The sequence below is a fragment of the Leiobunum rupestre genome, chromosome 6 (assembly GCF_980474605.1).
Source record: "Leiobunum rupestre chromosome 6, qqLeiRupe1.1.hap1, whole genome shotgun sequence".
Lineage (NCBI taxonomy): Eukaryota > Metazoa > Arthropoda > Arachnida > Opiliones > Sclerosomatidae > Leiobunum > Leiobunum rupestre.
Genome location: NC_143389.1, coordinates 49,242,186 through 49,259,405, shown reverse-complemented (window position 1 = coordinate 49,259,405; position 17,220 = coordinate 49,242,186). Strand labels below are relative to the sequence as shown.

Below are 17,220 nucleotides of genomic sequence, written 5' to 3'. Positions count from 1 at the left end.
ACCGTCATTGGTAGTAATATATTTCGAATTGGGCATTTTTAGACGCTAGGGGGCTCTGTGCTGAGAACTTGACCATGATTGCGCAATAACTCAGAAAATCAGATCAGTTATAATATTTTCCAATTGTCATACTTATATTTATTATCTTACTTACGATACCATTTATATAACTTTATTTTTAGTCTTAAAATTAGCCCTATGATAACGATATCACATTTTTATGCGCATGGTGTTAAAAACAATGCGACACTTAAAAAGATTTTTTTGCGAACGTTATCTTATCATAACTACAGATAACACTGATATACTACTTTCTCAATGAATACCCAGATTTTAAAGCTTTAACTTTCTGGTATAGACAACGTGGTCCGTTGGTCTAGGGGTATGATTCTCGCTTAGGGTGCGAGAGGTCCCGGGTTCAAATCCCGGACGGGCCCTAACATTTTACCCAAATTCCAAAGCAAAACCAATCTTTACTTTTGGCAAGCTATTGGTTTGAAATTTATTTGGACCGGTTGAACGCGGTAAAGATAAGAAATCGTATAGACAGTTTAAATCAAGTTACGCTCCGTTACCCGAAAGTCAAACCGTAGTAAAATATACCCCCCGATACTAGAAGCTGAGGCAGCCATCTGGGTGGTATTCGTACGTGGGCGGACTGAGTGGTGTTCCTTTCGTGTTACGAATACCCGTATCCATACTGATTAACTTCCAATCGCGTGAAGAAAAATTTGAAACCCTACGATAACTGGCTCGAGAAACGGGGGAGGGGTTCGGCGAAACCTTAAATGCGACATTAATAACCCGCTAGACCTCCGGTTTCTAACAGAAAAAAAAGTCTTTAGAAATAAGGGTAATTAGTTATACGGCTCTATCTTTCAAACGACGCCGCCATACCGAGACGAGCTGTATATTCCCCGGGGCACAGACACGTTGAGGTTAAGCACTCGGCAAAGATAAACGCGGCTACCGCGTGAAGAACCATTACTTAAAATCTAACGGCAATTGGATAAGGTATAGCGACTGACGTTATAATAGTTAGTGCTAGTTTTCACGAAAAACGTAGTGGAAACCAGCCTTCAAATACACTCTACACAAAGTCCGATCCATCTGGTTTGTATACCCAATACCACACAAGCTTCCCACTTGCGATATAAGCCGCGTTCACACTACACACTTTGGAAACGTTTTGAAACGGTTTCGAAAGATAAAATTCCAAAATTTCGGAGTCAACTGTATTATTAGTCATACGATAAATAAATTCGACACAAAAATTTTAAAATTTGATATTTCGAAACCGTTTTAAAACGTTTCCTAATTGTCTAGTGTGAACGCGGCTATAATTTCGAGTTGAAATACAGGGTGTTTCAAAAGGTTATGCAAAAATTTGGTACTCGATACCTGACTCGATTGCCTGAAACCACTACTCGCACAGCCCTAGTTGTAGGGGGTGAGTTGAGAAGTATGCCTGTTTTTCCCCCATTTTCCTACGATGAGTGAAAAGAGCGCCAGAGAGCTTCAAAGTGTGTCCTACTAGCCCCTGGAAGTAAGCTGCAACAAGCGCAAAACCAAGCAGAAGGGAAATGCCAACACTGAGGTTTGGGTTCGTGTGATAGGTAAAAAAGGACTCTGTAAACAAATCGAGGTAACCAGCGTAAAAAAATAAACTTAAACAGTATTTAAAGTCCCTGCTGCATGAATGAATGAATGAATATTTATTAGCTCAATGTAATGTACAAATCCCTTTTAAAACAGGGAGGAATCAATTTCTGGATCCGCGAGCAGTTTAAAGCATAAAACGATATAAATTTTTAAATCGGAAATAAAGTTGCACTACCAATATTTAAAAAAAATTCCACAAGTTACAAAACATTTTATAATTACAATAAAAATGAAAATAAAAGAGTGGGCACGCAAAATCTACTTCAATGCTTTGATTCTTTGGATTCGCGCTTATTGCAGCCTACTTCCAGGGGCTAGAAGGCCACACATTGAAGCTCTCTGGCGCTCTTTTCACTCATCGTAGGAAAATGAGGAAAAAACCGGCATACTTCTTAACTCACCCCCTACATCTAGGGCTGTGCGAGTAGTGGTTTCAGGCAATCGAGTCGGGTATCGAGTACCAAATTATTTTTCATCGAGTATTCGAGTCGAGTAATATTGAAGTCGAGTCGAGTAATCGAGTACTTGATTAAGGGGAAAATTTCCCTTATTCGAGTCGAGTAATTAAAAAAAAAACATCGAGTAATATTTTTAACGAGTCGGGTTATCGAGTACTTAATTAGGAGCTGGTTTTATTTAAGTAATTATGAAATTAGATTTAAAAGGAGTATAAAGTAACTTTCAATGCTGAAAAATATTCTTTTAATTTAAATGAACCACCGTTTCCACAGCTTTTTAGGTACCGTTTATTGCCCCAAAAAAGTTGTAAAAACCCCTGTTTGAACTTTGAAGCAACGAGGATAGAAAAAACTAATACTCGACGAGTTTAGAGAGCAGCTTATTCGAGTAATCGGGTACCCGAATATGCAATTTTTTGGTACTCGGTAATCGACGAGTATTCTCCAATTACTTATTCGAGTTCGAGTTCGAGTACTCGCACAGCCCTACCTACAACTCCTTCAAATTTTTGCACAACCGCTTGAAACAGCTGTATAATTCTTTCAAACTCTAGTAGCTTTACGGCACGCTGTCAGGATATAAGGCGTTAAATAGGGGTGGAATAAGAAAGCGATTAGATTTCCAAAAGACAAACTGAGGGAAAAAATTCAGGCGTGAGAAAAAATGGGGAAGACCAAATGAATGTTCATTTAGAGGACTCCACCCGTATATTTACGACAGGACGAGTGAAAAACGATCGGGAGCACGAATACGGCAGCAGGGGGGCGCCACCACCGAGCCAGTCCGACCATTGGCGCTACAAATTAATCCGAGACCACGAGTAGACGAGATTAGCCACTAAACCGAGCTAAGATTTATGGCCCCAACAGCGTTTTGTCTCTAGTTCGTCGTTGCCGCTTTTGGCCAAGGCTAATTCTTCTCGTAATAAGTCCCCGCGGTTTCCGCCTCGAACATACAGGGTCCCTTCCGCCGCTCTGGGATTAACGATTCTTTCACCCTGATAAATAGCGCCACACCTCGATACAAATTTGTAATCAAGGCTTTAAGTCGAAACTCTCTCTCGGACTCCCCCTTTTCGACTTTCGTCATTTTGAAAACAAAGGCGTTGACCAAAAATCCTGGGTTCGGTTACCATTATGCCACAATGATGAGGAGTACGGATATACGTTAACAGAAGTAAATAGCGTATCTTTTACGACGGAAGTATCCATTTCCCTATTCTGCTTGAAAATCTACGTGTTGTTATATTAATACCATGAGCTTTTGATAATATTAATGGAAAAATGTACCTTCGAAGGCGTTTCGAGATAAAAAAAAAGTGGGCCTTGAAACATATCATATCGTAATAATAATAAATAATGGAATTCAGTTTCATGGTAAATTATAATTAAGGTGAAAATTTTATAAAAGTTCCGCTACTTCATGGAAATTAATAAAATACAATGATACAACATACTAAAATTTATTAAATTTTTACAATTATCCCTAAAATAATTATCCGGGAGACCACAACATCCATAAAAAAAAACAAAAAATTAACATTTAAAACTTTTAGTGTTGTTAATTTTCCGGAAAAATAAAATGCGGAAAATTTTCCGGAAAATCGGAAAAATAAAAAATTGAAACATAAATTACTTTTTAAGGGTTTTTAATGTTTTTAACTTTTTATCGATATAAAATGTCTAATATCAGTAAACATACTACAAAACATTAATAGTGTTACGTTGTTAATCAGTTTAAACTAGTCTAGAGGTTTAGTTTTACTTTTAGATTCGAAAAAAATGAAGCGAAAATGCCGCTTTATTTCAATTTGCAAACAATATATTAGACAAATCATGGAATTAAAATATTTTTTATTTTTTAGCGAAAAATACGGAAACTTTTCTGACTTACAACACTATTTAAAACCTCCCCAACCTTTTACGTAATTTAAAACCCCCTATCCCTAATTATGTCATTTCTAAAAATATTTCAAAGAAAAACAATTGGTTTATAAATAAGTAAATATCTCAACGCAAATTTAATTCGTCAGTTTAAGTTAGTTTGTAGTATAAATAACATAATAACATTAAGAATGAAAATTATCCGAATTTATCACATAACTGATTTTCAGAGCTATTGCGCAATCAAGGTTTTGTTCTCAGCATAGAGGTCCCCCTAGTGTCCGAATCCAAATATATATTACTACCAAAGAACTATAATACGCTACTCAGTTTGGCTGTAATTTTCTTCGGTCAGAAATTTATCAATAAAACAATAATAAGTATCATACTTATTGTTATTACGTTACTTATGGTTTTAGAAATACCTTTGCTAATGCTGATGTGGTGTACCCAGAGTTTTGACGTGGCATTTCACAGGTGGTGAATAATGTGGTAAATAATCGTAAATAACTTCATGATATAAAATGGGAAAGTGGTAGATAATGGTAACTAATACAATTCCATTAATTATTTACAGTATTTAAAACTTCAACTTACATTTATTGAGAAAAAACCTTTAGATTTCGAACAGACTTTTAGAGTAATGAAAATAAAGATTAAAATCTTGTAAAGTTGAAATATTCCTTCGAATCAATTTCTTGAATTCACATATTATTATACAATATAAACCAATATTTACCATTATGTACCATATTTACCATTATGCACCATATTTATCATTATTTACCATATTTACCATTTTGTACCATATTTATCATTATTTACCATATTTACCATTTTGTACCATATTTATCATTATTTACCATATTTACCATTTTGTACCATATTTATCATTATTTACCATATTTACCATTTTGTACCATATTTATCATTATGTACCATATTTATAATTATTTACCATATTTATCATTATTTACCATTATTTGCCAAATTTACCATTATTTTCCATATTTACCATTATATACCAAATTTACCATTATTTTCCATATTTACCATTATATACCATATATACCATATTTACCAAACTTACAATTATTAACCATATTTAGCATTGATGTTCCAAAAATAGACTGGTTTTATTTAAAAGGCCGACAATCGAATTAAAATCATACACGTACTCGAGTACACTTTACGCGGAGAGTAATTTAATCACATCCGATCTTACATAGTCTATAATCTCGCGAGAAATATCTTTATCCGAAAAAGGAAATCTATATATAGACAATATTCTTTTCGTGTAGAAAATCGGTCGGCGGCTCTACAAAGAGAAATTAATCAGACGGCGCTGTGGGTTGCGGCGCGATGGTCAGCGATAGCTGTTTTTTGGGGCCGGCCGCGCTCCGGGTAATTGATAACCATAACGGTTACGAAATAAATGGTAGTTACAATGGAAGCAAAAAGGGGAAAATAATAGTGGAGAGGGAACGGACCAAAACTACACCTCTCTCTCTGCTCTGTTACTGATACGAAGCAATTCCTCTTCCCGCACTACAGAGCCGCGCCGAAAGGAGACCGGAAATGGGGCTCGCCGTTGACCACTGGTCAGCAATCAAAGCCAAACGCCGCCAGCCGACCCTTCCACCCGCACTCGCCAACAAAATATTCCAGCCTGTATAGCTAAGGGAGGGATAAAATCAACTATAGTAAAGTCGAGCCTCAATCGGAGAGTCGGAAGGTCGACGCGAAAAGCTACGGTTAAATAAGTGACGTTGGCCTGTACTATATAACACGAGCCAGATTTCCGAGTGACGGGTATGAAGGAATATGGAGCAATGAGCCAAAAATAATGGTACGATATAGCCTCTTTCACTTCAATCTCTTCTCGAGCGCGGACTGAGAAACATACCCTCCTATTCCAGTTTTTTCCTCGCCAAGAGAAGGGAAACTTGTTAAGGCAGTGTTGCCAGTGGGAAATGAAAAAGAGGCACGCTCCACCGCGTAAACAATTCAAGAGAAACTAGCGCTAGTAGAAAATATATCTTCTTTTTTGCCCGTTGCGGGTATGTTTGTTTTATTCCGAATGGTTGTAACGTTGGAACGTGGGAGTCAAACGAAAGGAAGAAGCAAATATTTCGGATCCAGTTACCGCGGACTCACCGGCCGCCCGTGATGGCCGACTCAAAGAAGAGAAAACGGAGCGCCAAAATAACTTTGCCGCCATTGATTAGATCAAGTCAGCGCTTCTGATACATTTTTTTCCTTGAGTGAAAATATAACTTCTTTTACCTACCCCCCTTTCACCGGGTAGGGGGGATGCAAACTGGCCACGAAGCGTTTGAATAATTATACAGTGTAAATTAAACGCTTTAATATTAGAGACTAGTTGGGGTTCCCAGTATTATCCGGATAATTATGCCTATTTATGTCACCAAGGAAAAAGCGCCAGTAATGACACTCCGACACATTCAAAACGAACACAGAACGCTGTATTAACTTTCTCCACGCGTGGCACCATACCCAATATAACCAACTGGTTAATGACAATTTTAACCAATTATATGTTGACTAAATAATAATTTGCCTTTTATTATACGTCCTAGTGTTTATAGAAAAAGGCTTTTAAAAAAAATTGCAATAATTTAAGCTTTTTTCGTGTATATGACTAAATAATTAAGGGACTCTCTTTTTTTCTAAGACCAAAGTGTAGTATCTTGTATATAGCGGATATACCTAATTATTAAATTAATTCAATTAATTAAAGTTGTTTGGCAGACCGTAACCGTCGAAAACCACAGTCAGGGTACCATGAGATAGTAAACCAAATGTGGAAAACTGTAGATTCCTATAGCGGACAAACATATATAAACACTCATCTTTATATATTAGAGATTATATCGATTATTACGCTGGGTTAAGATACGTTGAATGGAAGTTAAATAAATTTAAAATGCTGGTGTTCTTCTATGAGTAAATATTTTGGCACTTCCGCAACTGCTACCGGAACTAATGGTTGTTTCTTTCTCCCTAAACACGAATATTCCACGCAGAAAACCAGAAAGTGAAGGGGTAATGACTTTGGTAATCAGTTGTACAAATCGAAGGTAATCACTTTGGTAATCAGTTGTACAAATCGAAGGTAATGACCTTGGTAATCAGTTGTACAAATCGAAGGTAATCACTTTGGTAATCAGTTGTACAAATCGAAGGTAATCACTTTGGTAATCAGTTGTACAAATCGAAGGTAATCACTTTGGTAATCAGTTGTACAAATCGAAGGTAATCACTTTGGTAATCAGTTGTACAAATCGAAGGTAATCACGGTAAATCGCTTACAAAAATCACTGGAAATTGTGAGAAATCACTGAGAAAGTAGTGTAAAATCACCGAATGTTTTTCGAAAATCAGTGACTACCACCTCGACAGAAAACTAGTCGAACTATTCATGACACGCGAGCTAACAGCTCCCTGCACTTATTAACGTTAGAAACCCTGCTTAAAAATAGATCGAGTAAAAATTAAATATAATATATTTTTTCGACTATTTATTCTGCAGGTGCCAAATATTACTGCAGCCTCTTGCATAATTAAAGATTTCATTGATCGTCATAATGAATTATAAGCGTGAATAATTACTTCAACGTCTATAAACCGATTTTCGAAAAGCATTCTTCAAAATATTAATTTGTTAATGGCTGCGAGACAATACTAAGAAATAACACCCACTATTATCATGATTTTTTCCCGATACACAAGCAGGTTCTAGAGATAATATTAATATTACATAAACGACTAAAATAAAAAAGTCTTTCGAATATAAGCTGTCGTAAAAAACCTCTCTTGTAAGGCTGTTATTTTTCCAGAAGCAATTTCTCAGTAATTGCCAAAATTATCCATTTTTATTATTCGGAAAGAGGAGTTTCGCAGCGTATTAATTCCGCTACATTAAACGGAACAAACATAATATAAAAGAGCTGAAAAAGATTCCGACTAAAACCACACCCTGCAGTATAAAAAAGGTCGTTACGGACGTTATATACGCGAAATCACAAACCCTCCTTTCACCCTCTTCAGGAGTTTATAAGAAAAGTATCGGGTAAAAACATGAAACAGGTCAAAACTATTATAAGCTGGCGCTATAAAAGGTGGCGAGCGAAGGCACACTATCGAGGAAGGAAGTTTTTAATCACCGAAAAGTGAAGATTGCGACTTGTACACGACATTAAAAAGTTGGTCGTCCTTCATAAAATGAAAGAACCTTATATATATGGTTCACGTTGAATCAACGAGTGGTTTAAGCTCAGTTTTCGCCAAGGTTTATAGTATATCTTTTACGAGAAGCGTATCCCAGGAAAGTTTCGGTATTCACGAGAAATCACTTAAGTAATCAGGTGTAGAAAAAGTTAGGTAATCACGAGAAATCATTTAAGAAAATCACTGAAATTAACAGAAATATTTGAGAAATAATTTAAGAAGATCACTGAAAATCACAGAACAATTGTGATAAATCACTGAAAATCACAGAAAAATTGTGATAAATCACTGACAACCACAAAAATAATGTGATAAATCAATGGAAATCACAGAAAAATTGTGATAAATCACTGACAACCACAAAAATAATGTGATAAATCAATGTAAATCACAGAAAAATTGTGATAAATCAATGTAAATCACAGAAAAATTGTGATAAATCAATGGAAATCACAGAAACATTGTGATAAATCACTGAAAATCACAGAAAAATTGTGATAAATCACTGACAACCACAAAAATAATGTGATAAATCAATGTAAATCACAGAAAAATTGTGATAAATCAATGGAAATCACAGAAACATTGTGATAAATCACTGAAAATCACAGAAAAATTGTGATAAATCACTGACAACCACAAAAATAATGTGATAAATCAATGGAAATCACAGAACAAATTGTGATAAATCACTGACAACCACAAAAATAATGTGATAAATCAATGTAAATCACAGAAAAATTGTGATAAATCAATGTAAATCACAGAAACATTGTGATAAATCACTGAAAATCACAGAAAAATTGTGATAAATCACTGACAACCACAAAAATAATGTGATAAATCAATGTAAATCACAGAAAAATTGTGATAAATCAATGGAAATCACAGAAACATTGTGATAAATCACTGACAACCACAAAAATAATGTGATAAATCAATGGAAATCACAGAAAAAATTGTGATAAATCACTGACAACCACAAAAATAATGTGATAAATCAATGGAAATCACAGATCGTCTTTCTAAAATCTGTAATCAAGTGTACAAAACGTTTTACGAGTGATTACTCCCTTGAGCTTGACACTTTTAAATTGGAGGCTAATTTCCCACATCACGTCTAAAAAAAAATATTACCACGCCCAATATTTTAAAAATATGAAAATCATACTTATATGAAAACAATATTTTCCAGATGGAATAGTTTTAATAAAAATATTGTATGTCGTATTTCAACTCACTATTTTTTTTTGAGAAACTATATATTAAAAAATATATATAATAATTATCCGTGTGTATAAATAAATAAATACGATCCTAAGAGTGCAGAGTGATTTAAAATCTATTACACAATTCTAAATTGAAACAACGTTAAAGTTGCCCAAAAAAAGGAACGGTTAAAACAACGTAACTTGTCAGAAAGGATACAGCGACACCCGAGTCATTTTAAGCTACATTGAATTCCCGAGGATAAACAATTTATAGGCTGACCAGTTTTGGTCAAAGAATCCGTCCAAAGATAATAAGGAACGAGGAGACTCTCCTCCCATCAGCGCCGCGTCCCACGCCGACGAAACTTCGAACCGCGTACGCGACATTGCAGTTGATAGAAGCGTTACGGAGCAGCGTCGGCAGACTAGCCTAAAGATCCGTAAAAAATCTTAACTTTTATAGATATGTGCGGCGTCGGACTCCCCGCAGCGCGACCTTTCAACCCGCCGGATTCGATGAAACCAAGAAGAAAACGAAGCCTCGAGAGCTACCGCGGACGACTTAGGGAAGGGTCAATAACTGCTCGAGACGGGCAATCAAGCGAGGGGCTTACGGACATCAATTCAATTTGACAGAGGAAGCTTAGACGCGGAAAAAAAATTCTCCTCTATCTCTCTCTATAAGAGTAAGCGGGGTTCTATCCATTTGACCAATCGACCTTGTTATAGTTTCGATATAGCGTCAGACCCCTACCCTTTAATAAGCGGACGCGGGGGAACGCTAAATAGCCTTCACCCTGTCTATTCCAATCCATCAGAGCCGTTTTTAACCCCCGCTTTTGGAGCTGCCCTATAACCGACTTTGCCTCCACCCCGACCCCCGGGGACTCCCTCCCGGTCGCTGGCAGAAAAGGAAATTGTTTGTCCGGCCTCGTAAATCTTGGCGATTCCGAAATACATATATAGTATAAATTACCGGTTCTGGAAGGTTTCGACCCCTTTCTCGTGGATGTATACGGATGTATATATAATAACTTTTATATCACTATAGTTCAATCACGAATCAACCGATTGTTCACGCGAAATAATCGTAGAAGCCCAACGTTAAGAGTGTAACTTGCTGTCGTCTATCGAAGATAAGGGAATTCACTCGTAAATCTTATTACCGTATTACAGTTATTAAGAAGAAGAACTTTATGTTTATGAAAAAGAACTGCGTATTTTTTTTCCGTGGTGTTGTCAAATTTACAAATTTATCGACCTTAAATATAAAGGATGTTATTCTACACCTTAAATTGCATTTTTCCTTTTAGGGTGTTTATTTACATTGTTTGGAGTCCTCCGTTTTGGTTCCTTTATTACGCCGTTTGTGGTATAAAACTACTCCCTTTAGGGTACAAGACTACTCCTTTAAAGGTACTAAACAACTCCCTTTAGTGTACAAGACTACTAATTTAAAGGTACTAAACAACTCCCTTTAGGGTACCAGACTACTCCTTTAAGGATACAAGACTTCTCCTTTAAGGGGGTACTTATTAACTTTTCCTTTAGGGTACTAAACTACTTCCTTTAGGGTACTAAACTATTTCCTTTAGGGTACTATACTACTCCCTTTAGGGTACTAAACTACTTCCTTTAGGGTACTAAACTATTCCCTTTAGGTTACTAAACTACTCCCTTTAGGGTACTAAACTACTTCCTTTAGGGTACTAAACTACTGCCTTTAGGGAGCTACACCCTACCGGGTGTTAAATCACTCTATTTAAGGTGTAATATAACACCTTTTATACAACTTTTCAAGTTTTAAATTTTGGACAAGAAAAAACCCTTAAGGGTGTATATATTAACTCTATAGAGTGTTTTTTTTTAATATATTTTAGACCTTTAATATACCATTAAAAAATATTTTAGAGTGTAGGATTTAGTGATATATACAATTCTTGGGTGGAGCCAGTTTGTATCATGTTTGTTTGAAGCAAGTGGCAGCCTCAAAGATAACCTCTTGGATGCTTTTCCGTATTACACCAAAAAATCCCCGTTAAGTATCGCTTCCTATCGTGGCTGCAGCGCGAAATATTTTAATTTTATCACCCGATGAAAAATGTACTAGAGTCTCTATTGATACACGTAATTTAGCCTTGTACCTTTTCATATTTTAATTTATTTTTGTTCAATCGAAAAGATTGAAAATATACGACAGTTAGTTAGTCGCCATTCGTAAGCTTTGGGAATCTCCGCCAATCAGACCTAATACACTAGATTGGAGGAAATGTAGAAAACGACATCTATGGTACACTAGAGCCCCCATTTGTTTTAACAGCTGATGCTAAAAGATACCACACTTTGATCAGAACAAAATATTTTAGAAGTGCCAATCAGCACAAATATTTTATTTAAGTTTCTTAACAAAGTTTGTTAGTGAATTAAACCAAAAACTATACAACAAAGTTAGGCATTTCAATTGATGTAAATATTGCTAAACTTTTAACCTTTTTAAAGAAATCTAGAATTAGTTTACGCGTCAATACAAAAATTTCAAACACACTAAAATTATAAAATGAGATAGACTTTATAGTAATATTCACACGGTAAGTATTAGATATAACTAATACCCTTAATTAAAATAGAAATGCCAAAATTAACAGTATACACCCTACAATCAGGTACGATATAATTACCACTTAAAACCTCACCCATGTTAAATATTTATACTTTCCAAAAAAAGATACACCTACAAACTCCCGGCGTAATTATAACACCTTCCCACAGGTACGCTCCCCGGTTGGGATGGGAGTTTAAAGAGCGACCATCCCGGGGAATGGTCGATCGTGGGTAGAACGGGGTTTGCCGCTCGCGATCAATCGTCCTTTTAAACTTCTCGATGACAAACGTTCGAAATTAAGGAAAACGACTTGGAAAAAAATCGGGCAGCAGAAGTTTTGTGAAAAGATGGATTTGATTTTAAAGAGAGCGCGGCTACACCCAAGAAATTGTTATATATTCGGAGGACCACGAGGAAAAAGAATATTGAAATAAAAACTATAAAATAAGAGATGGAACATGTAGAAATTGAGCAACGACCACGTAATGATAACGTTTTAAAAGGGTGGATTACTTTGGGGTTTTTGCACTTCCTGGCCTCGCCATGTTGCGCGTTCTTTTAAGCGAGTGCCGCGGAGTACCAGAAACCGGGGAAAGGTTAATGGCAGGAAGATAATGGCGAAGAATTACCTTCCTTGGAGCTCAACTTAATGGTGACCCGAGCTAATGATTCGCGGGCTGGGTTCGCTCGGTTTGTTTCCAGAGAGAAAAAAATCCTAAATCGATATTAGAGTCTCTTTAAACAATAATTACGGGTTTATAATACTCTCCCTTTTCCCGCAAAATGCCTTCGTACAGCCGTTCCACGCGATTCCATCGCTAAAACAAAGGCCTCGCCGTTAAGCCAGTTAAAACAGCGCGTAATTATTTCCCCTCGGTTCAGAAGTCACATCAAACCGTATCGTATTAGCGAATGCGTGCTGAGGACTATCCACGGGGGTACAATTTCCAGCGGGTGCTACTCTAATGGGGGTGCCAAAACATCTTTAACGACCTTTTTTGTCGACGAAGAAATTTATATTTTAGGTAATATTTTACCCTGAAAAGGGGCACCATTTGAGAAATACACCCTCTGAACGCCACCAAAGGTCCTACGACCAATAAAACAGCTAATTAGTGCTTCCAACGGCCAACTCATCAAGTTATTCAGCTAATAATTCTCAGATATCTGAAGATAATCAGATTATATTTATCTTTTACATTCCCATCAAGATCAATCTAATCTCAAATCTCCTCAAAATTTGTGCACTCGTGCCTTGCAAAAATTTCGTTTTGAGACATATCCAGTAGACCTTTCCACTGACAAAATTGATTTTATTTTCCGTATAGGTAAATCCGTCATCGCAATAAATATTCTTACCGCGCTGAGAACTAATTTCAATGATTTTAGCATATCCAAGACTAGACTAGAAATTATTTGTAACACAATTTAGATATTTGCAAAAAAAATGCAAAACAGGAAAAACGTTTTTTTAAGTTTTTTAATTTAAAATTACCAAAACTCCGGCAGATTTTTTAGAAAAAATTAATTTAGGATTTTTTTGCGCGACGAATTGTCCGCCTTGGGCGATTTTCAACGCGACCACTTGTCCGATGACGAATTTTCTGGCGACGAGTTTTCCTGATCCTTCACCAGATTCAGTTGGATGAACAATTATTTCACTTATACTTTAGTATATATAAAATATTTTGCGAAAAGCAAATAGAAATTTCGACTATTTGGTCACAATCTTGTCTGTCGGAGTGTAGGTTTAGGATGAATCCGGATACATTTTGGGTTTAAGCAATCTCGACTGGATTTTGAGCAATATCAACTGATATGATAATATCCGAACGTAAATTAAGATAGTTCCATATCTAATATATATCGTAATAATTTCCTCGAATCAGATAACGCAATTGTTATCTGAGAATCGCTTGAAAACACTATTTCTAGAGTCTAAACGGGAAAGAAAACTAAGGGAGTAGTTCTATATCACGAATACAGTTGAATGAACGAATTAATACTTTATTACTCTCCTATTTACAAAGATCCATTTTGAAGCAGGGAAGAACCTATTTTACCATAGATAGACAACATATAACATAACCAAATATAACCGAGATTAAATATAATATATACATGGCGTTTAGCGAAAATAACGGTTTCATCATAGACCAAGAATCTAAAGGGACACGGTAAGCGTGGCCTAAATCGGAAGGCTTACTGAGGTACATCAGCCGCTTTGAAGCGCCTCAAGAATTCTGTTCAACTATCCCTACGATAATCTTAGTCGGGGCTTAGGCGACAGTACGTGCGATAAAGTTAGGTTAGGCTTAGTTCATCAAGTTTAGAAATGAAATGGATTCTTGTGAATTTGATTGAAAAACCTCAGCTATATGCGGCTTACTGGTTATTTTTACTTAACACAATGATTAATTACCATTACTGAAACTTTTAAAGAATCAATTTAAAAAATGAAAGGTCTACAACTTACTTAGCCTAATCATCTAACCGACAACAACGGCGCCATTTAGTCAAAATTGAACGTGAATGCTCCAACTTCTCTACGAAACTACGTCGGAAATCGACTTGACCGACGCCAAGTTTGTCGACATTGAACTAAATTTACCCGTGATTTTCCTATTCCCAGAATTAACGCAAGATTTTTAAAGCATGAACAGTGAGTCTCCTTAAATTTTTGGTCCATGGTTTCATACTGACAGCTAGGAGGCACAAACACAAGGAGAACGCAGCTAATCTTTAAACACGCTAGCACAGTGTTGTGTACAAATTTCATTGGACGAACCTTTACGCTGAACCTTTTTACGGGCGAAGGGGGAAGACGATTTCCTATTTTTCCCCTTCCGACGGCAGCAGGCGCTAAAGCGTCTAGCTAATGAAAACTATACGCAAGAAAAAGCACGACTTTTGACGGGTTGCGTTCTCCTTGCGTGCGGTGCTGAGTTTGTTGCTCCTAGCTCACCGGTACACTACTCCAGTATTTACCCTTTATCTAAGATCTAGGTATTATGTTGATTGGCTCAGCTACATTTCGTTAAATGGCGTAGCGACATTCATTGCCCTCGTTATAATAAATGCATCTTTGCTATTTGTTCATTTCGGTCCAAAATAGACGCGTGATGTGACCCGCTAATGTAATGCCAGTCCTTTGTGTCCTTTGTGGACTCTCCAATAAAAATGGGTCGGCAAATTAAATAAAAGAAAAAGCGTCGAGGCTTACATAAGCTCAAAACACACCGGTAATTATAACGATGCTTCTAAAAGAGAGAGGTTTTCACCGGCAAATAAACACGAAATTTGTCTCGGGTGGCTTACGTGACTCGTGGTCGGATAGTAATTACGGAGCACCGTGGCCGCGGACCATTCTTCCCTTCCGTGGAACGTGGACATCATACCGAACAAAAACACATTTGTTAAATTTGATAAGTTAAGTGCGGAAAATGGTTCGCTTCGTTAACACGAACGTAAACATTCGCGGAACCATGACAAAAATTCATCAACAGATAGTATACCCTACACCATTTCGCCTTCCGGCGCGTAATTTCCGGTCGAAAACCGATTTCCAGACCGTTTCAATCCGCGAATTCATTTCAGAAAAGCTTTTAGCCGTAATTTCATTCCACGGATAGGTGATGATGGATTTCAGTTTTTATTGATCACTATAACCATAAGTAACATAATACCAATGAGTATGACACTTCCTATTGCTTGAATTAGTGCTCGGAATTGTTTATTCACTATCCACAAATTTTTCGATTTATTTAAAAAACGTTGGTAAAAAGAATATCATTTTAACTTATTGAATTATGTTTTTTACGCAACCAAGCATTTATTTGAATAAAAGTGGCATTTATTTAAATAATTGTTTGTTTTATTTAAATAATAGGCTTATTCACTTTCGATTATTTAAACATTTTACAATTTTTATTCAACTATTGGTTATTTAAATAAATATTCTTTAAATATCGCCGAGCTTATTTTATTCATGGATAAGCACTGATACTCTCTTCAAGCTGTGACTTGAACTCGCGATTTGATAAAAAATTGACGGCTTTTAAAATTCATTTTGCGCCTGAAAATACCTCTACATGTTATGGTCAAAAAAGCACGCAAAGAAGGCTGTGTGCCCAAGACATGTACCTGTAGTGTTGCGCGCTAAAACGTCATTTCAAAATCCGTCAATTAAGCCTAATATATTTGCTTTGAAACCCGCGTGCGAATCACACGTGATAAAAAACCATGATCTCGTGGCGCCGAGGAAAACGTTTTTAAGTTTTATCATTTAAGGCTAATATTCCGCCTATCTATCGGAAACCAGATATTTCCGCTTAGCGGAAGTCTCGCATATTTTAGACACTAGAGGGCTCTGTGCTGAGAAAACATCTTGATTACGCAATAACTATGAAAATCAGTTTGGTTGTAAATCTCGTTAATTGTCATACTTAAAGTTATTATGTTACTTATGCTATAACTAACATAGTATAGCTATTCTTATCTAAGGTGTGTACCCTTATGATAAAATTCTTGGATGTTGAAATTAAGAGAAAAGAAAACTAGGAAAAAGGATAAGTGGAAGTACATGCTGACAACGGAAGTAAAAAGTTTTGGCTGTTAATTCACAGCCTGTTTTAATATGTGGCTCTGTTTGATTTGTTCGCTTCTAAAATCTGAAACATCCAATTTTTCTCTAGAGGTATATATTTACGTATGTAAAAAAATGTGTATTTTTTAAATACAGGGTTAAGGTCAAGTGTTGTCTGGTGGTTTTACAAAAAAAATTGTGTTTGGTTTTTTCTTAGTCAAAAATAACTTTACAGATAATACAAACTTGATATTTAAAAAAATATTTTGGTTATTTTTAGGAAATTAAAATTTTTATTAAATCGAATGGGTATATAAGGTTAAACAGAGTTTACAAGCGACCACTTGCTTAAATCAATTGAAACTAATAATTGAAATTAAACAAGGATAAAACTATAAAAAATTGCCTTTTTTTGGTTAAAAAATAGGTTTGTATCCTAAGCCTTTTACGATGGTATATTTTCATAACAAAATGTAAGCTAAATTGACGTCCTAGGTCACCAAGGTTACGTTTAGGTATGACGTCAAACTACCATCCTTGTTTGCTTTTTTGCCTTACTGCGCATTA

General features: G+C 36.0%; 1 non-coding gene across 1 annotated transcript; it reads left to right on the top strand.

The window, feature by feature from the left end:
- Positions 1 to 365: 365 nt before the first annotated feature.
- Positions 366 to 437, top strand: TRNAP-AGG (transfer RNA proline (anticodon AGG)). Its single transcript has one exon. It is a non-coding gene; the product is annotated as a tRNA-Pro (tRNA).
- The last annotated feature ends 16,783 nt before the right edge of the window (positions 438 to 17,220 follow it).